Source organism: Phyllobates terribilis, unplaced genomic scaffold (genome assembly GCF_046119375.1).
Source record: "Phyllobates terribilis strain yellow unplaced genomic scaffold, ASM4611937v1 Scaffold_5__5_contigs__length_657084704, whole genome shotgun sequence".
In the NCBI taxonomy this organism is placed as follows: Eukaryota; Metazoa; Chordata; class Amphibia; order Anura; family Dendrobatidae; genus Phyllobates; species Phyllobates terribilis.
This window is the reverse complement of record NW_027362765.1, coordinates 323,662,076-323,685,477: the sequence shown is the minus strand read 5'-3', so window position 1 is coordinate 323,685,477 and position 23,402 is coordinate 323,662,076. Positions and strand designations below refer to the sequence as shown.

Genomic DNA, 23,402 nt, shown 5'->3' with positions numbered 1-23,402 from the left:
TGGGGTTCACAGGTGGGACCCTCCAGGTCCTGGAATCCATGGAGACATTTGGAGAAGCCAGATTGGGACCAGCCAGTCAATCTGGCTCCATGGAAACTCTCGGAGAAGCCATGGTGGGACCCTTGGGTCTCCTGGCCTTGTACCTCGATGGACTGCTAGCTTCCTAAGCTTTCCTCTACCTTTTCTCTGTGGGGGCCCGCCAAAAGAGGGGGGCCACTGGTTGAGGTAGTTTGCCCTGGAAGTCCTATAGTCGCAGCTGTTCTATTCCCGGCGGGCCAGCGGAAGGGTGAGTGTGTAATTTTGTACCATCTTGGGTATTTGCTGGGACTGTTCTATGTGTTTATTGTCTGTTTGGTGGTTAAATAAAATAATGCCACACTGTTTTACCCACACCCGGTGTTGTCTAAGTAGTATTATGCTCACGGAAGACCCCGGGTCTTCACAAGTACAATCATAGCAAATGTATTGACACCTTCGGATAGATTAGATATAAACCATAGCAATCTACAGGGAAAATAAACAGCATAAAATTACTGTAAAAAGAGCAATTGTAGTAAGTTACTTAGGTGCCATTGCCACCTTCAAAAGGATAACATAAAATGTTCTGCCAAGCAGGAAAACTACCTAATATCTATTTTAACACTATATGACATAATGTGCCTTATTTCAAGAGGGGGATTAAAACCGCTACAGCAGTTTGTCTTACTGATCAGCCATTGATGACCTATCCTAAGAATAGACCATCAATGTTAAAGTCATGGACAACCATCTAAAGTCAGCAAATGATGTGGACTTGGGTCAGGTAGGTGAGTCAACAATTACTCTTGACAGCCCTATTACTGCATTTTAATGAAGTCCTCACGGCTTTAAAAGTTTCTTGCAATGTGCAGCAAAAAGTTTTATATTGCCACTAGTGATATGTTAATTAGCCTGTAGTAGCCCAGTGGGGCATCTAATCCTCCAGACTAGTCCACATCTAAATTGCTGTAATCATTCCGTCTTGGGCATTATTTACATTTTCTTCACTGTTCAAGTCATAGCTTTAGAGCAGGAAATCGGGGGCGGCAGCAGTGTCCTGCACTGAAGCTTTGACCGGGACAGTGACTATGTCAATGATGCTACAAGGGTGTAATTACAGCGGGAGAGGCTGGGGCTAGTACAGACTAATTAGCATATTACTAGTTTGATAGCTGTTGGCCAAAAGCATGTTTAGCCTGCAGTTATCTAGACTCCCCTAGACACATGCATGATCAAAGGTACCTGTTTAGCTAGAGCCCTTCCCGTTACTAGCTAAGGTTGCAACAGCTCAAGCCAGGAGCCAAGAATGAAAGATATCCGTCCTATGTTGTGTTACTGGAATTAAAGTTGCTCAAAGAGTTGCTGCTCCACAAAGTATCACGCTTGTGAGTGAACTCAAAATCTGCAAAACAACATAAAAAAAAACACAATAATGTCATTTTTGGGAAGGCATACAGTTTCCTGGCAAAAAACACTGTGCTCCGGTGGTTGTGGAACATTACTAGGATCCAAAGCCGACCATGTTAGATAGCTGTTGGCCAACAGTTATCTTGACTCATGCATGATGCTGGTGTGATAGTTGCACCTGTTTAGCTATGAACGAACGCGATCACACTCCAGTTGCAACAGCTCAAGCCAGGAACCAAAATGAAATTTCTCCATCCTATGTTGTGTCACTGGAAATAAAGCTGCCCAAAGAGTTGATGCTCCACAAAATATCAAGTTCATCCGTCTATTCAAAATCTGCAAAACAGAAAAAAACAAAGTCATTTATGGGAAGGAATGCAGTTTGCTGGTACAGTGTATAATGTACTCACTGCTAAGATTCAACAATCTCAGAACTACTCCTAGATGCATACTTGCAGCCATGAGCCAAGCACGTTCCTATTCCGCTTTTCTCAATAGTCTAAAATGAGAAGCAGAAGGCGTGTTGCTGAATGCTGGGATTGCAGAAACAGTTGAATCCTATCCGAGAATACATTACACACTGTTAGCGTTCCATTCTAGATGTTAGACTCCATGCCATATTACAAATGTCCAGGGCAACACCTCTAAGCAAAATTTATAAAAGTTTGAAACTTAACATCTGTGAGTCTGTTTTCACCTTCATGACCGGGCCAAATTTTACAATTCTGACCACTGTCACTTTATGAGGTAGTTACTCTGGAACGCTTCAACGGATCCTTCTGATTCTGAGAATGTTTTTCGTGACATATTGTACTTCATGATAGTGGTAAAATTTCTTTGATATGACAGGCATTTATTTGAGCGAAAAAATCGGAAATTTGGTGAAAAATTTGCAATTTTAAAACTTTTATGCCCTTAAATCAGAAAGTTATGTCACACAAAATAGTTAATAAATAACATTTCCCACATGTCTACCTTTCATCAGCACAATTTTGGAACCAAATTTTTTTTTGTTAGGAAGTTATAAGGGTTAAAAGTTAACAAGCGATTTCTCATTTTTCCAACAAAATTTACATAACCATTTTTTTTAGGGACCACATCACATTTGAAGTCACTTTGAGGGGTCTTTATGACAGAAAATACCCAAAAGTGACATCATTCTAAAAACTGCACCCCTCAAGGTGCTCAAAACCACATTCAAGAACTTTATTAACCCTTCAGGTGCTTCACAGGAATTTTTGGAATGTGGAAGAAAAGAAAATTTTTATTTTAGACCCAAATATTTTTATTTTCGCAACGGTAACAGGAAAAAATGGACCCCAAAATTTGTTGTGCAATTTAGTACACCGATGCCCCATATGTGGGGGAAAACCACTGTTTGGGTGCACTGCAGGGTTCGGAAGGGAAGGAGCACCATTTGACTTTATGAATGTAAAATTTGCTTGAATAATTAGCGGATGCCATGTCGCGTTTGGAGAGCCCCTGATGCGCCTAAACAGTGGAAACCCCCCACATGTGACCCCATTTTGGAAACTAGACCCCTCAGGGATTTTATCAAGGGGTATAGTGAATATTTTGAACCCAGCGGTACGACACAGAATTTGATAACATTAGGCCATCATATTGAATAAGTTGTATTAGTCTTGAGCGCAAATGCTCACTACTTGAGTTTGCATCAGGTACTCGGGTATGCACCAAGAATCGCGGGTGCTCGAGTGACATGCTTGAGTCTCCGCCCCGCATGTTTCACTGTTAGACACCCAAAAAAAACATGCGTGGATTGCTCGTGTTTGGCAGGCAATCCTTGCATGTGTTTTATTATTATTTTTTTGCTGTATAACAGCCGCAAAACACTGGGGGGCGGGGACTCGAGCATGTCACTCGAGCACCCGCGATACTCAGTGCATACCCGAGCACCCGATGCAAGCTCAAGTAACAAGCACTTGCGCTCAACACTAGTCGCCATATCGGCATTTTTTTTTCTTTACTTTTGAAAAAATCTCAACCCCAACACAAACGTAACCCCAACCCAAAACCAAGGCAAAATAAACAAAAACCAACAATTCTGTTTTTTTTTTTTTTTTTTTACGCCGTTCTGCGTGTGGCAAAATTGATGAGGCAGCTTTATTCTTCGGGTCAGTACGTTTACAGAGATACTGCATTTATATTGTTTTTGTTTTGGTGCTTTTACACAATAAAAACTATTTTATAGAAAAAAACATTTTTTGCATTACTTTATTCTGAGAGCTATAACCAAGGCTGTGGAGTCAGTAAGCCAAACCTCAGACTCCGACTTCACGACTCCGACTCCCTCATACACGGCTCATGTTTAAGTGATCAATTTACTGCAGCACAGATTCATCTCAGCTAAAAGTCTAGACCAGGGGTCTCAAACTCAGCTGCATTATTTGCATGACAAAGTGACATTTTTAGTGATACCATTTTATTTTCTATACACCTTTTGAACTGGTCCTCATGTTGCAGACATGGTCTCCCCTCCAGGTCCCCCATATTGCAGACATGGTCTCCCCTCCAGGTCCCCCATATTGCAGACATGGTCTCCCCTCCAGGTCCCCCATATTGCAGACATGGTCTCCCCTCCAGTTCCCTCATATTTCAGACATGGTCTGCCCTCCAGGTCCCCCATATTTCAGACATGGTCTCCCCTCCAGGTCCCCCATATTGCAGACATGGTCTCCCCTCCAGGTCCCACATATTGCAGACATGGTCTCCCATCCAGGTCCCACATATTGCAGACATGGTCTTCCGTCCAGGTCCCACATATTGCAGACATGGTCTCCCGTCCAGGTCCCCCATATTGCAGACAGGGTCTCCCGTCCAGGTCCCCCATATTGCAGACAGGGTCTCCCATCCAGGTCCCCCATATTGCAGACATGGTCCCCCATCCAGGTCCCCCATATTGCAGACATGGTCCCCATATTGCAGACATGGTCTCCCATCCAGGTCCCCCATATTGCAGACATGGTCCCCCATATTGCAGACATGGTCCCCCCATCCTGGTCACCATGTTGCAGACATGTCCCCCATCCAGGCCCCCCCCAATACTGTGCATAGGGTCCAAGTCCCCCTAATACTGTGCACAGGGTCCCCGTCCCCCTAATACTGCGCGCAGGGTCCCCGTCCCCCTAAAACTGCGCACAGGTTCCCCGTCCCCCCAATACTGCGCACAGGGTCCCCGTCCCTCCATACTGCGCACAGGGTCCCCTTCCCCACATACAGCGCTCAGGGTCCCTGTCCCCCCATACTGCGCACAGTGCCCCCCCCCATACTGAGCACAGGTCCCCTGTGCTGTATTTCACATGACAGAAAAAAAAAAAAAAGATTCTCACCTGTCCTCCGTTCCCTCGGCGTCCTTTCTGCACCTGTGGCCCGCAGGCACAGACCCCGAAACGATCGCGGCTCCCTCCAGCAGCCGCCGACATCAGCGCTGTAGTCCAGTGTATTGCCGCGCAGAGACCGGCTCTCTGCACAGCAATACCAGTGTCAGCCGCCGGCCTATCAGAGGCCAGCAGCTGACCTCTGCGTTATGACGTCACTGCCATGCGCCTAGGTCAGCTGCGGGCCTCTGATAGGCCGGCGGCTGGCACTTGTATTGCTGTGCAGAGAGCCGGTCTCTGCGCGGCAATACACTGGACTACAGCGCTGATGTCGGCGGCTGCTGGAGGGAGCCGCGATCATTACAGGGTCTGTGCCTTCGGGCCGCAAGAAGCAGCCGGAGGGGCCGCATGCGGCCCGCAGGCCGCGTGTTTGAGACCCCTGGTCTAGACCCTTAGATCAGGAATAGGACAGACATTTATAGGACATTTCAGATTTTTCCCAAATTCTTATGAAAAAATACTCCCGCAAACTGAATTGAACTACTGTACCCAATTTATTATATATTTTAGGAGTCGGAGTCGGTCCATTTTATATCAACTCGAACTCCACAGTCCTGGCTATAACTTTTTTTTATTTTTCGTCTGATGGAGCTGTATGGCGGATTGTTTTTGTGGGGCAAGATGACTTTTCAGCGGTACCATTTTTATTTATATTCATCTTATTGCTCACATTTTATTCCACTTTTTGTTCAGCGGTATGATAAAGCACCATTTTTTTTCGTCACCTTTTATTTATGTTTTTTACGGTGTTCACTAAAGGGATTAACTAGTGGGACAGTTTTATAGGTCAGGACGCTCTGGATGCAGCGATACCAAATATGTGTACTTCTATTGTTTGTTTTCATAATATTTATTTCTGTGTGTGTGAGATATTTATATATATATATATATATATATATATATATATATATATATATATATATAATATATATATTATGCTGCACATAACACATCTGCATCTCTGGCTGCTATGGGCATAAAAGGGGACAAACTTATGGTGTGGCACCCATGCTCCCCTGACCTCTACCCCATTGAGAACCTCTGGAGCATCATCAAAAGGAGTGTCTATGATGGCGGGAGGCAGTTCACATCTAAGCAACAGCTCTGGGAGGGTATTCTGTCCTCATGCAAAACAATTGAAGCAGAAACCATCCAAAACCTGACAAATTCAATGGACGAGAGAGTTCAGAAGCTCCTTTCGAACAAGGGGTCCTATGTGAAAATGTAACATCACCTAGAATAAAGTTTTGAGTTGAAAACTGTTTGATTTCAGTTTGTAATAACCTGCTAATGATTATAATTTCAAAAATGACCATTTTTTTGTTCTTTATTAAAATGAAAAAGGTTGAAAACTTTGCTGTGCATAATAATTTGGAAAAGACAAAAACTATCGCACTCCTGATTAATACTTGGTGCACGGGTAGGGTACCAAGCCGAATACAATATATTAGAAAAACCCGGCACTCAAGATTTTAGTGAAAAATTATATAGAGTTTTTAATGAAGTAGGTACAATAAAATTGACAAACGTTTCGGTCCCTCGGGACCTTCATCAGTGTACAAGGTAAGGGTCATGAGGGTGGATAAAGTCCACTACGGCTGCTGAACTGAAAACTGTTAATGTATACTTTGGAGTATAAATCAGAGATGGTATGTTCGTGGCAATGGCTGTGGTGTGCTGACCTGTAGAACGCGGTGTCCACCGCTTGTTCAATGGTGGACACCGCGTTCTACAGGTCAGGACACCATAGCCATTGCCACGAACATACCATCTCTGATTTATACTCCAAAGTATACATTAACAGTTTTCAGTTCAGCAGCCGTAGTGGACTTTATCCACCCTCATGACCCTTACCTTGTACACTGATGAAGGTCCCGAGGGACCGAAACGTTTGTCAATTTTATTGTACCTACTTCTTAAAAACTCTATATAATTTTTCACTAAAATCTTGAGTGCCGGGTTTTTCTAATATATCATAATAATTTGGAACATGCATTTTGAGTGCAGTTTGAGTTTTTTATTTTTTAAAAATATACTGTTATCATAGGCAGTTTGTACAAAAACCTTTCAATTGTAGTCTAATAGTTATTTGACTGGAAAATTACAATGACTGCAATTCATATAGGTAATTTGGGAAAATCTGAGAATTTTATTTGCATAATAATTTGGAACACAGTGTGTGTGTGCGTGCGTGCGTGCGTGTGTGTGTGTATGTATATATATGTGTATGTATGTATGTATGTATGTATGTATGTATGTATGTATGTATGTATGTATGTATGTATGTATGTGTGTGTGTGTGTGTGTGTGTGTGTGTGTGTGTGTATGTATGTATATATTATATATATAGACCCCTCTCCATGCGGCTACCGTCGGGAGATCAGCGCCTAGGGCCACTGATCTCCCGACGGCAAGTGTGAAGGGAGGACCGGGAAGCGGCGCCATCAGTCTGGATACTTCTGCTGCGAACAGCTGGTCATCTCCCGGCTGCTCGCAGTGGAAGTACTCGCACAGGCAGCGTCACTCCCCGATCCTCACTAATAAGATTCGCTGATTGGTCGCAGCCGCCGGTCGCTTAGCAATCAGCAATATTGGCGCCAAATTTAAACATTGGTTAGCAATCAGCGATATTGGCGCCAAATTTAAACAAAGCTCTGCACAGAGGTCAGCGGCGATGCAGCCGGGAGATGACCGGCGCTAGCCAGTCTTCTCCCGGCTGCTCGCAGCAGAAGTACCCCGACCGGCGGCGCCGCTGACCTCCAGGCGGCAAGTGTGAAGGGAGGACCGGGGAGCGGCGCCGCCGGTCGGGATACTTCTGCTGCCAGCAGCCGGTCATCTCCCGCCTGCTCGCAGCGGAAGTACCTGCACAGGCAGCGCCGCTCCCCGATCCTCACTAATACAATTCGCTGATTGGTCGCGGCCGCGACCAATCAGTAATTTTGGCGCCAAAATTAAACACCGCTTTGCAGATTGGTCGCGGTCACACCATTATATAGCACCATTAATTCCATAGCGCTTTACTGACATTAAGGGCACTGTCCCCATTGGAGCTCGCAATCTAAATTCCCTATCAGTATGTCACATATATATAATTATTTTTTTTTATATTTTTACAGCTTTTTTTTTTTTTACTTAGTTCCACTATGGGACTTTCATTTTCTGCAGTCTGATTGCAGTTATAATGTATAGCAGTGCAGGGTCACTGCTGTACATTATGACCTGTCAGCCCTGCAGACACAAGTTACTTTGATCGTGGAGTGCCAGGTGTCAGCTGTCAGAATCAGCTGACTCCTAGTGGCGATCGCGCCTGCACAGCCTGTGTGTGGGTCCGATCGCCGGTCAGTAATAGTACGTCCCTGGTACAATTGGCCCAGGGCACATGGACGTACTATTACTGACCGCGTCATAAAGGGGTTAAAGTGCAGGGAACATTCACAGATATGGGGGTGGCAGAGCTGTAGAAATCAGTAACAGATAATGTTACATTAGTATAAAGGGAACTGTACAGCAATAGAGTGAGTGGTGTCACAGATCATGATGTAGCGTGAGGGTAAAGTCTGATCGCTCTCAGTGAGAGAAACAAAAGAATAATCTTGTAGTTATGATGCCTGTTAAAGGGGTTGTCCACTACTATTGAAAATAGGCCAATATATTTTTATGATAAAAATATGTCTTTGTAAATACCCTGCGCTGGTGTTACTGCCAGCGAGCGGCGCTATCACTGGCCGTTCACAGGCAGCACGTGACCCCCCCTGCTGATGTCACGTCAAGTGAGGCGTGGGCTGTAGGCGGGGTTACCCCGCACGTCACACCCAGCATCCACCGTGCACTTTCCCAATGAATGGGGAGAGGGAGAGCACGCTGTGGATTCCGGGTGTGAAGCGCAGGGTAACCCCGACTAAAACCCAGCATCCACCGTGTAACGCAGAAGAGAGAGACCCCCGGCTGCATCTGGAACATAACGTGACCTCAGTGGATGTCAGAGCCGGCTACAGCCGGGGGTCACGTGATGCCTGTGAGGGGCCAGTGATACCCCGCTCACAGGCATTATCTGCAACACAAGGTCTTTACAAAGATACTTTTTTTCATCATAAAAATACATTGGCCTATTTTCAATAGTAGTGGACAACCCCTTTAAAGGGAACCTGTCATGTCCTGTCTACTATGTAAACTTCCCCCTAGCGTTGATAGTGATGCAATGTGTACCACTAACAAGCTTTTTTTCATTAAAATTGGTGGCAATCTAATGAGTCTATAACATTTTATACATTTATATCCCACCTGCTCGTACAGTCATAGGGGTGTGATCCTCGTATTCAGTCAGGAACTTGTGCAGTGAGACTGTGTAGTTCACACGTGCGGGGAGCCGCAGGTCATAGCGCAAGCGCTGTAAAGCTGGTTATCACACAGCCTCAGTGCGCAGGTGCGGGGAGCCGCAGGTCAGAGCGCATGCGCAGTAAAGCTGGTTATCACACAGCCTCAGTGAGCACGTGCGGGGAGCCGCAGGTCAGAGCGCATGCGCAGTAAAGCTGGTTATCACACAGCCTCAGTGCGCATGTGCGGGGAGCCGCAGGTCAGAGCGCATGCGCAGTAAAGCTGGTTATCACACAGCCTCAGTGCGCACGTGCGGGGAGCCACAGGTCAGAGCGCATGCGCAGTAAAGCTGGTTATCACACAGTCTCAGTGAGCACGTGCGGGGAGCCGCAGGTCATAGCGCATGCGCAGTAAAGCTGGTTATCACACAGCCTCAGTGCGCACGTGCGGGGAGCCGCAGGTCAGAGCGCATGCGCAGTAAAGCTGGTTATCACACAGCCTCAGTGAGCACGTGCGGGGAGCCGCAGGTCATAGCGCATGCGCAGTAAAGCTGGATATCACACAACCTCAGTGCGCACGTGCGGGGAGCCGCAGGTCATAGCGCATGTGCAGTAAAGCTGGTTATCACACAGCCTCAGTGCGCACGTGCAGGGAGCCGCAGGTCAGAGCGCATGCGCAGTAAAGCTGGTTATCACACAGCCTCAGTGAGCACGTGCGGGGAGCCGCAGGTCATAGCGCATGCGCAGTAAAGCTGGTTATCACACAGCCTCAGTGCGCAATTGCGAGGACTGGAAGCCATACATGTAAAACTGAGCATGCGCCCCACAAGTATCAGCTCTCGCTGGGAGCAAATTGTAAATCCATGGGCGGCGCCAACAGTGACTGAATGCGGCGCCGTCCCTGACTGAATACGAGGATCACACCCCTATGACTGAATAAGAGGATCACACCCCTATGACTGAATACGAGGATCACACCCCTATGACTGTACGAGCAGGTAGGATATAAATGTATAAAATATTATAGACTCATTAGATTACCACCAATTAAAAAAACGTGTTAGTGATGCACATTGAATCACTAACATGCTATGAGGGCAGTTTACATAGTAGACAGGACATGACACGTTCCCTTTAACAGCTAACAAATAAAATAGGTGATGCACGGTGGCACAGTGGTTAGCACTACAGCTTGACAGCGCTGGGATCAAATCCCACCAAGGACAACGTCTGCCGGAGTTTGTATGTTCTCCCCGTGTTTGCGTGGGTTTCCTCCGGGTTCTCCAGTTTCCTCCCACACTCCAAAGACATACTGATAGGGAATGTAGACTGTGAGCCCCAATGGGGACAGTGCCCATAATGTCTGTAAAGTGCTGTGGAATTAATGGCGCTGTATAAGTGAATAAAATAAAGAAATAAAATGTTATAAAGCAAGCTTTCAAGACTGCTTAGGTCTCTTTATCAATCATGGTATAACAAAGTATCTAAAGAAACACAAATATATACACAAAAAGAGACATGACATAAATGGCCATTGTTTAAAGCCATCAATCTTTATTTAACTGGCCAGAGTACTTAAGGGGTTAATGGTCGATGTCCGCAAATGGTTAATATGCACTTACCTCCACTGATCCTGTCTCTACAATGGAGTTGCTCCAGTGACTGACGATGTCACAGGAAGAGGCAGAGCTCGGTGACATCACTCCTACCAGGAGCCCCTACACTCTAGCATCTGCCCTCAAGACGCAGCAGCTCACTGCTAGTGTGCAGCGCTGCAGGTGGAGGTATGTGGTGATTCAGCATTAACCCCTTCAGCCCTGTAGTCACATGCAGGAGACACAGCTCCTCACCGGCTGTAGCGCTGTATCCTGGTCTAGCCTTAGTGTTAGATGTGGCTACTTCCCTCCTGACTTGGTTGTTTGTCCTTCACTGTGCAGCTCCTCACCGGCTGTAGTGCTGTATCCTGGTATAGCCTTAGTGTGTTAGAAGTGGCTACTTCCCTCCTGACTTGGCTTGTTGGTCCATAACTGTGCAGCTCCTCACCGGCTGTAGCGCTGTATCCTGGTCTAGCCTTAGTGTGTTAGATGTGGCTACTTCCCTCTTGACTTGGCTTGTTGGTCCATCACTGTGCAGCTCCTCACCGGCTGTAGCGCTGTATCCTGGTCTAGCCTTAATGTGTTAGATGTGGCTACTTCCCTCCTGACTTGGCTTGTTGGTCCATCACTGTGCAGCTCCTCACCGGCTGTAGCGCTGTATCCTGGTCTAGCCTTAATGTGTTAGATGTGGCTACTTCCCTCCTGACTTGGCTTGTTGGTCCATCGCTGTGCAGCTCCTCACCCTCTGTAGCGCTGTATCCTGGTCTAGCCTTAGTGTGTTAGATGTGGCTACTTCCCTCCTGACTTGGCTTGTTGGTCCATCACTGTACAGCTCCTCACCAGCTCTAGCGCTGTATCCTGGTCTAGCCTTAGTGTGTTAGATGTGGCTACTTCCCTCCTGACTTGGCTTGTTGGTCCATCACTGTGCAGCTCCTCACCGGCTGTAGCGCTGTATCCTGGTCTAGCCTTAATGTGTTAGATGTGGCTACTTCCCTCCTGACTTGGCTTGTTGGTCCATCGCTGTGCAGCTCCTCACCCTCTGTAGCGCTGTATCCTGGTCTAGCCTTAGTGTGTTAGATGTGGCTACTTCCCTCCTGACTTGGCTTGTTGGTCCATCACTGTGCAGCTCCTCACCGGCTGTAGCGCTGTATCCTGGTCTAGCCTTAGTGTGTTAGATGTGGCTACTTCCCTCCTAACTTGGCTTGTTGGTCCATCACTGTACAGCTCCTCACCAGCTCTAGCGCTGTATCCTGGTCTAGCCTTAGTGTGTTAGATGTGGCTACTTCCCTCTTGACTTGGCTTGTTGGTCCATCACTGTGCAGCTCCTCACCGGCTGTAGCGCTGTATCCTGGTCTAGCCTTAATGTGTTAGATGTGGCTACTTCCCTCCTGACTTGGCTTGTTGGTCCATCACTGTGCAGCTCCTCACCGGCTGTAGCGCTGTATCCTGGTCTAGCCTTAATGTGTTAGATGTGGCTACTTCCCTCCTGACTTGGCTTGTTGGTCCATCGCTGTGCAGCTCCTCACCCTCTGTAGCGCTGTATCCTGGTCTAGCCTTAGTGTGTTAGATGTGGCTACTTCCCTCCTGACTTGGCTTGTTGGTCCATCACTGTACAGCTCCTCACCAGCTCTAGCGCTGTATCCTGGTCTAGCCTTAGTGTGTTAGATGTGGCTACTTCCCTCTTGACTTGGCTTGTTGGTCCATCACTGTGCAGCTCCTCACCGGCTGTAGCGCTGTATCCTGGTCTAGCCTTAATGTGTTAGATGTGGCTACTTCCCTCCTGACTTGGCTTGTTGGTCCATCGCTGTGCAGCTCCTCACCCTCTGTAGCGCTGTATCCTGGTCTAGCCTTAGTGTGTTAGATGTGGCTACTTCCCTCTTGACTTGGCTTGTTGGTCCATCACTGTGCAGCTCCTCACCGGCTGTAGCGCTGTATCCTGGTCTAGCCTTAGTGTGTTAGATGTGGCTACTTCCCTCCTGACTTGGCTTGTTGGTCCAGCACTGTGCAGCTCCTCACCGGCTCTAGCGCTGTATCCTGGTCTAGCCTTAGTGTGTTAGATGTGGCTACTTCCCTCTTGACTTGGCTTGTTGGTCCATCACTGTGCAGCTCCTCACCGGCTGTAGCGCTGTATACTGGTCTAGCCTTAGTGTGTTAGATGTGGCTACTTCCCTCATGACTTGGCTTGTTGGTCCATCACTGTGCACCTCCTCACCGGCTGTAGCGCTGTATCCTGGTCTAGCCTTAGTGTGTTAGATGTGGCTACTTCCTTCCTGACTTGGCTTGTTGGTCCATCACTGTGCAGCTCCTCACCGGCTGTAGTGCTGTATCCTGGTCTAGCCTTAGTGTGTTAGATGTGGCTACTTCCCTCCTGACTTGGCTTGTTGGTCCATAACTGTGCAGCTCCTCACCGGCTGTAGCGCTGTGTCCTGGTCTAGCCTTAGTGTGTTAGATGTGGCTACTTCCCTCCTGACTTGGCTTGTTGGTCCATCACTGTGCAGCTCCTCACTGGCTCTAGCGCTGTATCCTGGTCTAGCCTTAGTGTGTTAGATGTGGCTACTTCCCTCCTGACTTGGCTCGTTGGTCCATCACTGTGCAGCTCCTCTCCGGCTGTATCCTGGTCTAGCCTTAGTGTGTTAGATGTGGCTACTTCCCTCCTGACTTGGCTTATTGGTCCATAACTGTGCAGCTCCTCACCGGCTCTAGCGCTGTATCCTGGTCTAGCCTTAGTGTGTTAGATGTGGCTACTTCTCTCCTGACTTGGCTTGTTGGTCCATCACTGTGCAGCTCCTCACCGGCTCTAGCTCTGTATCCTGGTCTAGCCTTAGTGTGTTAGATGTGGCTACTTCCCTCCTGACTTGGCTTGTTTGTCCATCACTGTGCAGCTCCTCACCGGCTGTAGCGCTGTATCCTGGTCTAGCCTTAGTGTGTTAGATGTGGCTACTTCCCTCCTGACTTGGCTTATTGGTCCATAACTGTGCAGCTCCTCACCGGCTGTAGCGCTGTATCCTGGTCTAGCCTTAGTGTGTTAGATGTGGCTACTACCCTCCTGACTTGGCTTGTTGGTCCATCACTGTGCAGCTCCTCACCGGCTGTAGCGCTGTATCCTGGTCTAGCCTTAGTGTGTTAGATGTGGCTACTTCCCTCCTGACTTGGCTTGTTGGTCCAGCACTGTGCAGCTCCTCACCGGCTCAAGCGCTGTATCCTGGTCTAGCCTTAGTGTGTTAGATGTGGCTACTTCCCTCCTGACTTGGCTTGTTGGTCCATCACTGTGCAGCTCCTCACCAGCTCTAGCGCTGTATCCTGGTCTAGCCTTAGTGTGTTAGATGTGGCTACTTCCCTCTTGACTTGGCTTGTTGGTCCATCACTGTGCAGCTCCTCACCGGCTGTAGCGCTGTATCCTGGTCTAGCCTTAGTGTGTTAGATGTGGCTACTTCCCTCCTGACTTGGCTTGTTGGTCCATCACTGTGCACCTCCTCACCGGCTGTAGCGCTGTATCCTGGTCTAGCCTTAGTGTGTTAGTTGTGGCTACTTCCTTCCTGACTTGGCTTGTTGGTCCATCACTGTGCAGCTCCTCACCGGCTGTAGTGCTGTATCCTGGTCTAGCCTTAGTGTGTTAGATGTGGCTACTTCCCTCCTGACTTGGCTTGTTGGTCCATCACTGTGCAGCTCCTCACCGGCTGTATCCTGGTCTAGCCTTAGTGTGTTAGATGTGGCTACTTCCCTCCTGACTTGGCTTGTTGGTCCATAACTGTGCAGCTCCTCACCGGCTGTAGCGCTGTGTCCTGGTCTAGCCTTAGTGTGTTAGATGTGGCTACTTCCCTCCTGACTTGGCTTGTTGGTCCATCACTGTGCAGCTCCTCACCGGCTCTAGCGCTGTATCCTGGTCTAGCCTTAGTGTGTTAGATGTGGCTACTTCCCTCCTGACTTGGCTAGTTGGTCCATCACTGTGCAGCTCCTCACCGGCTCTAGCGCTGTATCCTGGTCTAGCCTTAGTGTGTTAGATGTGGCTACTTCCCTCCTGACTTGGCTTGTTGTTCCATCACTGTGCAGCTCCTCACCGGCTGTAGAGCTGTATCCTGGTCTAGCCTTAGTGTGTTAGATGTGGCTACTTCCCTCCTGACTTGGCTTGTTGGTCCAGCACTGTACAGCTCCTCACCGGCTGTAGAGCTGTATCCTGGTCTAGCCTTAGTGTGTTGATGTGGCTACTTCCCTCCTGACTTGGCTTGTTGGTCCAGCACTGTACAGCTCCTCACCAGCTCTAGCGCTGTATCCTGGTCTAGCCTTAGTGTGTTAGATGTGGCTACTTCCCTCTTGACTTGGCTTGTTGGTCCATCACTGTGCAGCTCCTCACCGGCTGTAGCGCTGTATCCTGGTCTAGCCTTAATGTGTTAGATGTGGCTACTTCCCTCCTGACTTGGCTTGTTGGTCCATCACTGTGCAGCTCCTCACCGGCTGTAGCGCTGTATCCTGGTCTAGACTTAGTGTGTTAGATGTGGCTACTTCCCTCCTGACTTGGCTTGTTGGTCCAGCACTGTGCAGCTCCTCACCGGCTCTAGCGCTGTATCCTGGTCTAGCCTTAGTGTGTTAGATGTGGCTACTTCCCTCTTGACTTGGCTTGTTGGTCCATCACTGTGCAGCTCCTCACCGGCTGTAGCGCTGTATACTGGTCTAGCCTTAGTGTGTTAGATGTGGCTACTTCCCTCATGACTTGGCTTGTTGGTCCATCACTGTGCACCTCCTCACCGGCTGTAGCGCTGTATCCTGGTCTAGCCTTAGTGTGTTAGATGTGGCTACTTCCTTCCTGACTTGGCTTGTTGGTCCATCACTGTGCAGCTCCTCACCGGCTGTAGTGCTGTATCCTGGTCTAGCCTTAGTGTGTTAGATGTGGCTACTTCCCTCCTGACTTGGCTTGTTGGTCCATAACTGTGCAGCTCCTCACCGGCTGTAGCGCTGTGTCCTGGTCTAGCCTTAGTGTGTTAGATGTGGCTACTTCCCTCCTGACTTGGCTTGTTGGTCCATCACTGTGCAGCTCCTCACTGGCTCTAGCGCTGTATCCTGGTCTAGCCTTAGTGTGTTAGATGTGGCTACTTCCCTCCTGACTTGGCTCGTTGGTCCATCACTGTGCAGCTCCTCTCCGGCTGTATCCTGGTCTAGCCTTAGTGTGTTAGATGTGGCTACTTCCCTCCTGACTTGGCTCGTTGGTCCATCACTGTGCAGCTCCTCTCCGGCTGTATCCTGGTCTAACCTTAGTGTGTTAGATGTGGCTACTTCCCTCCTGACTTGGTTTGTTGGTCCATCACTGTGCAGCTCCTCACCGACTGTAGCGCTGTATCCTGGTCTAGCCTTAGTGTGTTACATGTGGCTACTTCCCTCCTGACTTGGCTTGTTGGTCCATCACTGTGCACCTCCTCACCGACTGTAGCGATGTATCCTGGTCTAGCCTTAGTGTGTTAGATGTGGCTACTTCCCTCCTGACTTGGCTTGTTGGTCCATCACTGTGAAGCTCCTCACCGGCTGTAGCGCTGTATCCTGGTCTAGCCTTAGTGTGTTAGATATGGCTACTTACCTCCTGACTTGGCTTTTTGGTCCATCACTGTGCAGCTCCTCACCGTCTGTAGCTCTGTATCCTGGTCTAGCCTTAGTGTGTTAGATGTGGCTACTTCCCTCCTGTCTTGGCTTGTTGGTCCATCACTGTGCAGCTCCTCACCGGCTGTATCCTGGTCTAGCCTTCGTGTGTTAGATGTGGCTACTTCCCTCCTGACTTGGCTTGTTGGTCCATCACTGTGCTGCTCCTCACCGGCTGTAGCGCTGTATCCTGATCTAGCCTTAGTGTGTTAGATGTGGCTACTTCCCTCCTGACTTGGCTTGTTGGTCCATCACTGTGCAGCTCCTCACTGTCTGTAGCGCTGTATCCTGGTCTAGCCTTAGTGTGTTAGATATGGCTACTTCCCTCCTGACTTGGCTTGTTGGTCCATCACTGTGCAGCTCCTCACCAGCTGTAGCGCTGTATCCTGGTCTAGCCTTAGTGTTAGATGTGGCTACTTCCCTCCTGACTTGGCTTGTTGGTCCATCGCTGTGCAGCTCCTCACCAGCTGTAGCGCTGTATCCTGGTCTAGCCTTAGTGTTAGATGTGGCTACTTCACTCCTGACTTGGCTTGTTGGTCCATCACTGTGCAGCTCCTCACCGGCTGTAGCGCTGTATCCTGGTCTAGCCTAGTGTGTTAGATGTGGCTACTTCCCTCCTGTCTTGGCTTGTTGGTCCATCACTGTGCAGCTTCTCACCGTCTGTAGCGCTGTATCCTGGTCTAGCCTTAGTGTGTTAGATGTGGCTACTTCCCTCCTGTCTTGGCTTGTTGGTCCATCACTGTGCAGCTCCTCACCTGCTGTAGCGCTGTATCCTGGTCTAGCCTTAGTGTGTTAGATGTGGCTACTTCCCTCCTGACTTGGCTTGTTGGTCCATCACTGTGCAGCTCCTCACCGGCTGTAGCGCTGTATCCTGGTCTAGCCTTAGTGTTAGATGTGGCTACTTCCCTCCTGACTTGGCTTGTTGGTCCATCACTGTGCAGCTCCTCACCGGCTGTAGCGCTGTATCCTGGTCTAGCCTTAGTGTGTTAGATGTGGCTACTTCCCTCCTGACTTGACTTGTTTTTCCATCACTGTGCAGCTCCTCACCGGCTGTAGCGCTGTATCCTGGTCTTTCCTTAGTGTGTTAGATGTGACTACTTCCCTCCTAACTTGGCTTATTGGTCCATCACTGTGCAGCTCCTCACCTGCTGTAGCGCTGTATCCTGGTCTAGCCTTAGTGTGTTAGATGTGGCTACTTCCCTCTTGACTTGGCTTGTTGGTCCATCACTGTACAGCTCCTCACCGGATGTAGCGCTGTATCCTAGTCTAGCCTTAGTGTTAGATGTGGCTACTTCCCTCCTGACTTGGCTTGTTGGTCCATCACTGTGCAGCTCCTCACCGGCTGTAGCACTGTATCCTGGTCTAGCCTTAGTGTGTTAGATGTGGCTACTTCCCTCCTGACTTGGCTTGTTGGTCCATCACTGTGCAGCTCCTCACCGGCTGTAGCGCTGTATCCTGGTCTAGCCTTAGTGTGTTAGATGTGGCTACTTCCCTCCTGACTTGGCTTGTTGGTCCATCACTGTGCAGCTCCTCACCGGCTGTAGCGCTGTATCCTGGTCTAGCCTTAGTGTGTTAGATGTGGCTTCTTCCCTCCTGACTTGGCTTGTTGGTCCATCACTGTGCAGCTCCTCACTGTCTGTAGTGCTGTATCCTGGTCTAGCCTTAATGTGTTAGATGTGGCTACTTCCCTCCTGACTTGGCTTGTTGGTCCATCGCTGTGCAGCTCCTCACCCTCTGTAGCGCTGTATCCTGGTCTAGCCTTAGTGTGTTAGATGTGGCTACTTCCCTCCTGACTTGGTTGTTTGTCCTTCACTGTGCAGCTCCTCACCGGCTGTAGCGCTGTATCCTGGTCTAGCCTTAGTGTGTTAGATGTGGCTACTTCCCTCCTGACTTGGCTTGTTGGTCCATCACTGTACAGCTCCTCACCAGCTCTAGCGCTGTATCCTGGTCTAGCCTTAGTGTGTTAGATGTGGCTACTTCCCTCTTGACTTGGCTTGTTGGTCCATCACTGTGCAGCTCCTCACCGGCTGTAGCGCTGTATCCTGGTCTAGCCTTAATGTGTTAGATGTGGCTACTTCCCTCCTGACTTGGCTTGTTGGTCCATCGCTGTGCAGCTCCTCACCCTCTGTAGCGCTGTATCCTGGTCTAGCCTTAGTGTGTTAGATGTGGCTACTTCCCTCCTGACTTGGCTTGTTGGTCCATCACTGTACAGCTCCTCACCAGCTCTAGCGCTGTATCCTGGTCTAGCCTTAGTGTGTTAGATGTGGCTACTTCCCTCTTGACTTGGCTTGTTGGTCCATCACTGTGCAGCTCCTCACCGGCTGTAGCGCTGTATCCTGGTCTAGCCTTAGTGTGTTAGATGTGGCTACTTCCCTCCTGACTTGGCTTGTTGGTCCAGCACTGTGCAGCTCCTCACCGGCTCTAGCGCTGTATCCTGGTCTAGCCTTAGTGTGCTAGATGTGGCTACTTCCCTCTTGACTTGGCTTGTTGGTCCATCACTGTGCAGCTCCTCACCGGCTGTAGCGCTGTATACTGGTCTAGCCTTAGTGTGTTAGATGTGGCTACTTCCCTCATGACTTGGCTTGTTGGTCCATCACTGTGCAGCTCCTCTCCGGCTGTATCCTGGTCTAGCCTTAGTGTGTTAGATGTGGCTACTTCCCTCCTGACTTGGCTTATTGGTCCATAACTGTGCAGCTCCTCACCGGCTCTAGCGCTGTATCCTGGTCTAGCCTTAGTGTGTTAGATGTGGCTACTTCTCTCCTGACTTGGCTTGTTGGTCCATCACTGTGCAGCTCCTCACCGGCTGTAGCTCTGTATCCTGGTCTAGCCTTAGTGTGTTAGATGTGGCTACTTCCCTCCTGACTTGGCTTGTTTGTCCATCACTGTGCAGCTCCTCACCGGCTGTAGCGCTGTATCCTGGTCTAGCCTTAGTGTGTTAGATGTGGCTACTTCCCTCCTGACTTGGCTTATTGGTCCATAACTGTGCAGCTCCTCACCGGCTGTAGCGCTGTATCCTGGTCTAGCCTTAGTGTGTTAGATGTGGCTACTACCCTCCTGACTTGGCTTGTTGGTCCATCACTGTGCAGCTCCTCACCGGCTGTAGCGCTGTATCCTGGTCTAGCCTTAGTGTGTTAGATGTGGCTACTTCCCTCCTGACTTGGCTTGTTGGTCCAGCACTGTGCAGCTCCTCACCGGCTCTAGCGCTGTATCCTGGTCTAGCCTTAGTGTGTTAGATGTGGCTACTTCCCTCCTGACTTGGCTTGTTGGTCCATCACTGTGCAGCTCCTCACCAGCTCTAGCGCTGTATCCTGGTCTAGCCTTAGTGTGTTAGATGTGGCTACTTCCCTCTTGACTTGGCTTGTTGGTCCATCACTGTGCAGCTCCTCACCGGCTGTAGCGCTGTATCCTGGTCTAGCCTTAGTGTGTTAGATGTGGCTACTTCCCTCCTGACTTGGCTTGTTGGTCCATCACTGTGCACCTCCTCACCGGCTGTAGCGCTGTATCCTGGTCTAGCCTTAGTGTGTTAGTTGTGGCTACTTCCTTCCTGACTTGGCTTGTTGGTCCATCACTGTGCAGCTCCTCACCGGCTGTAGTGCTGTATCCTGGTCTAGCCTTAGTGTGTTAGATGTGGCTACTTCCCTCCTGACTTGGCTTGTTGGTCCATCACTGTGCAGCTCCTCACCGGCTGTATCCTGGTCTAGCCTTAGTGTGTTAGATGTGGCTACTTCCCTCCTGACTTGGCTTGTTGGTCCATAACTGTGCAGCTCCTCACCGGCTGTAGCGCTGTGTCCTGGTCTAGCCTTAGTGTGTTAGATGTGGCTACTTCCCTCCTGACTTGGCTTGTTGGTCCATCAGTGTGCAGCTCCTCACCGGCTCTAGCGCTGTATCCTGGTCTAGCCTTAGTGTGTTAGATGTGGCTACTTCCCTCCTGACTTGGCTAGTTGGTCCATCACTGTGCAGCTCCTCACCGGCTCTAGCGCTGTATCCTGGTCTAGCCTTAGTGTGTTAGATGTGGCTACTTCCCTCCTGACTTGGCTTGTTGTTCCATCACTGTGCAGCTCCTCACCGGCTGTAGAGCTGTATCCTGGTCTAGCCTTAGTGTGTTAGATGTGGCTACTTCCCTCCTGACTTGGTTGTTTGTCCTTCACTGTGCAGCTCCTCACCGGCTGTAGCGCTGTATCCTGGTCTAGCCTTAGTGTGTTAGATGTGGCTACTTCCCTCCTGACTTGGCTTGTTGGTCCATCACTGTACAGCTCCTCACCAGCTCTAGCGCTGTATCCTGGTCTAGCCTTAGTGTGTTAGATGTGGCTACTTCCCTCTTGACTTGGCTTGTTGGTCCATCACTGTGCAGCTCCTCACCAGCTGTAGCGCTGTATCCTGGTCTAGCCTTAATGTGTTAGATGTGGCTACTTCCCTCCTGACTTGGCTTGTTGGTCCATCGCTGTGCAGCTCCTCACCCTCTGTAGCGCTGTATCCTGGTCTAGCCTTAGTGTGTTAGATGTGGCTACTTCCCTCCTGACTTGGCTTGTTGGTCCATCGCTGTACAGCTCCTCACCAGCTCTAGCGCTGTATCCTGGTCTAGCCTTAGTGTGTTAGATGTGGCTACTTCCCTCTTGACTTGGCTTGTTGGTCCATCACTGTGCAGCTCCTCACCGGCTGTAGCGCTGTATCCTGGTCTAGCCTTAATGTGTTAGATGTGGCTACTTCCCTCCTGACTTGGCTTGTTGGTCCATCGCTGTGCAGCTCCTCACCCTCTGTAGCGCTGTATCCTGGTCTAGCCTTAGTGTGTTAGATGTGGCTACTTCCCTCTTGACTTGGCTTGTTGGTCCATCACTGTGCAGCTCCTCACCGGCTGTAGCGCTGTATCCTGGTCTAGCCTTAGTGTGTTAGATGTGGCTACTTCCCTCCTGACTTGGCTTGTTGGTCCAGCACTGTGCAGCTCCTCACCGGGTCTAGTGCTGTATCCTGGTCTAGCCTTAGTGTGTTAGATGTGGCTACTTCCCTCTTGACTTGGCTTGTTGGTCCATCACTGTGCAGCTCCTCACCGGCTGTAGCGCTGTATACTGGTCTAGCCTTAGTGTGTTAGATGTGGCTACTTCCCTCATGACTTGGCTTGTTGGTCCATCACTGTGCACCTCCTCACCGGCTGTAGCGCTGTATCCTGGTCTAGCCTTAGTGTGTTAGATGTGGCTACTTCCTTCCTGACTTGGCTTGTTGGTCCATCACTGTGCAGCTCCTCACCGGCTGTAGTGCTGTATCCTGGTCTAGCCTTAGTGTGTTAGATGTGGCTACTTCCCTCCTGACTTGGCTTATTGGTCCATAACTGTGCAGCTCCTCACCGGCTGTAGCGCTGTGTCCTGGTCTAGCCTTAGTGTGTTAGATGTGGCTACTACCCTCCTGACTTGGCTTGTTGGTCCATCACTGTGCAGCTCCTCACTGGCTCTAGCGCTGTATCCTGGTCTAGCCTTAGTGTGTTAGATGTGGCTACTTCCCTCCTGACTTGGCTCGTTGGTCCATCACTGTGCAGCTCCTCTCCGGCTGTATCCTGGTCTAGCCTTAGTGTGTTAGATGTGGCTACTTCCCTCCTGACTTGGCTTATTGGTCCATAACTGTGCAGCTCCTCACCGGCTCTAGCGCTGTATCCTGGTCTAGCCTTAGTGTGTTAGATGTGGCTACTTCTCTCCTGACTTGGCTTGTTGGTCCATCACTGTGCAGCTCCTCACCGGCTCTAGCTCTGTATCCTGGTCTAGCCTTAGTGTGTTAGATGTGGCTACTTCCCTCCTGACTTGGCTTGTTTGTCCATCACTGTGCAGCTCCTCACCGGCTGTAGCGCTGTATCCTGGTCTAGCCTTAGTGTGTTAGATGTGGCTACTTCCCTCCTGACTTGGCTTGTTGGTCCAGCACTGTACAGCTCCTCACCGGCTGTAGAGCTGTATCCTGGTCTAGCCTTAGTGTGTTGATGTGGCTACTTCCCTCCTGACTTGGCTTGTTGGTCCAGCACTGTACAGCTCCTCACCAGCTCTAGCGCTGTATCCTGGTCTAGCCTTAGTGTGTTAGATGTGGCTACTTCCCTCTTGACTTGGCTTGTTGGTCCATCACTGTGCAGCTCCTCACCGGCTGTAGCGCTGTATCCTGGTCTAGCCTTAATGTGTTAGATGTGGCTACTTCCCTCCTGACTTGGCTTGTTGGTCCATCGCTGTGCAGCTCCTCACCCTCTGTAGCGCTGTATCCTGGTCTAGCCTTAGTGTGTTAGATGTGGCTACTTCCCTCTTGACTTGGCTTGTTGGTCCATCACTGTGCAGCTCCTCACCGGCTGTAGCGCTGTATCCTGGTCTAGCCTTAGTGTGTTATATGTGGCTACTTACCTCCTGACTTGGCTTGTTGGTCCATCACTGTGCAGCTCCTCACCGGCTGTAGCGCTGTATCCTGGTCTAGACTTAGTGTGTTAGATGTGGCTACTTCCCTCCTGACTTGGCTTGTTGGTCCAGCACTGTGCAGCTCCTCACCGGCTCTAGCGCTGTATCCTGGTCTAGCCTTAGTGTGTTAGATGTGGCTACTTCCCTCTTGACTTGGCTTGTTGGTCCATCACTGTGCAGCTCCTCACCGGCTGTAGCGCTGTATACTGGTCTAGCCTTAGTGTGTTAGATGTGGCTACTTCCCTCATGACTTGGCTTGTTGGTCCATCACTGTGCACCTCCTCACCGGCTGTAGCGCTGTATCCTGGTCTAGCCTTAGTGTGTTAGATGTGGCTACTTCCTTCCTGACTTGGCTCGTTGGTCCATCACTGTGCAGCTCCTCTCCGGCTGTATCCTGGTCTAACCTTAGTGTGTTAGATGTGGCTACTTCCCTCCTGACTTGGCTCGTTGGTCCATCACTGTGCAGCTCCTCTCCGGCTGTATCCTGGTCTAACCTTAGTGTGTTAGATGTGGCTACTTCCCTCCTGACTTGGTTTGTTGGTCCATCACTGTGCAGCTCCTCACCGACTGTAGCGCTGTATCCTGGTCTAGCCTTAGTGTGTTACATGTGGCTACTTCCCTCCTGACTTG

General features: G+C 49.6%; 1 protein-coding gene and 1 long non-coding RNA gene across 3 annotated transcripts in view; one reads left to right on the top strand and one right to left on the bottom strand.

The window, feature by feature from the left end:
- Positions 1 to 10,888, bottom strand: part of LOC141273139 (uncharacterized) — an 85,490-nt gene extending 74,602 nt beyond the window's left edge. The window contains exons 1-3 of the long non-coding RNA XR_012322067.1: positions 10,759 to 10,888; positions 1,604 to 1,761; positions 1,261 to 1,420 (exon numbers count right to left, since the gene is read on the bottom strand). This is a non-coding gene — a long non-coding RNA (uncharacterized lncRNA). The remainder of the gene's footprint in view (positions 1 to 1,260; positions 1,421 to 1,603; positions 1,762 to 10,758) is intronic.
- Positions 10,810 to 23,402, top strand: part of LOC141273132 (uncharacterized) — a 90,028-nt gene continuing 77,435 nt past the window's right edge. For both annotated transcript variants that reach the window (XM_073684573.1, XM_073684571.1), the window contains exon 1: positions 10,810 to 10,920. The gene's annotated coding sequence lies outside the window, so the exon portion shown is untranslated. The remainder of the gene's footprint in view (positions 10,921 to 23,402) is intronic.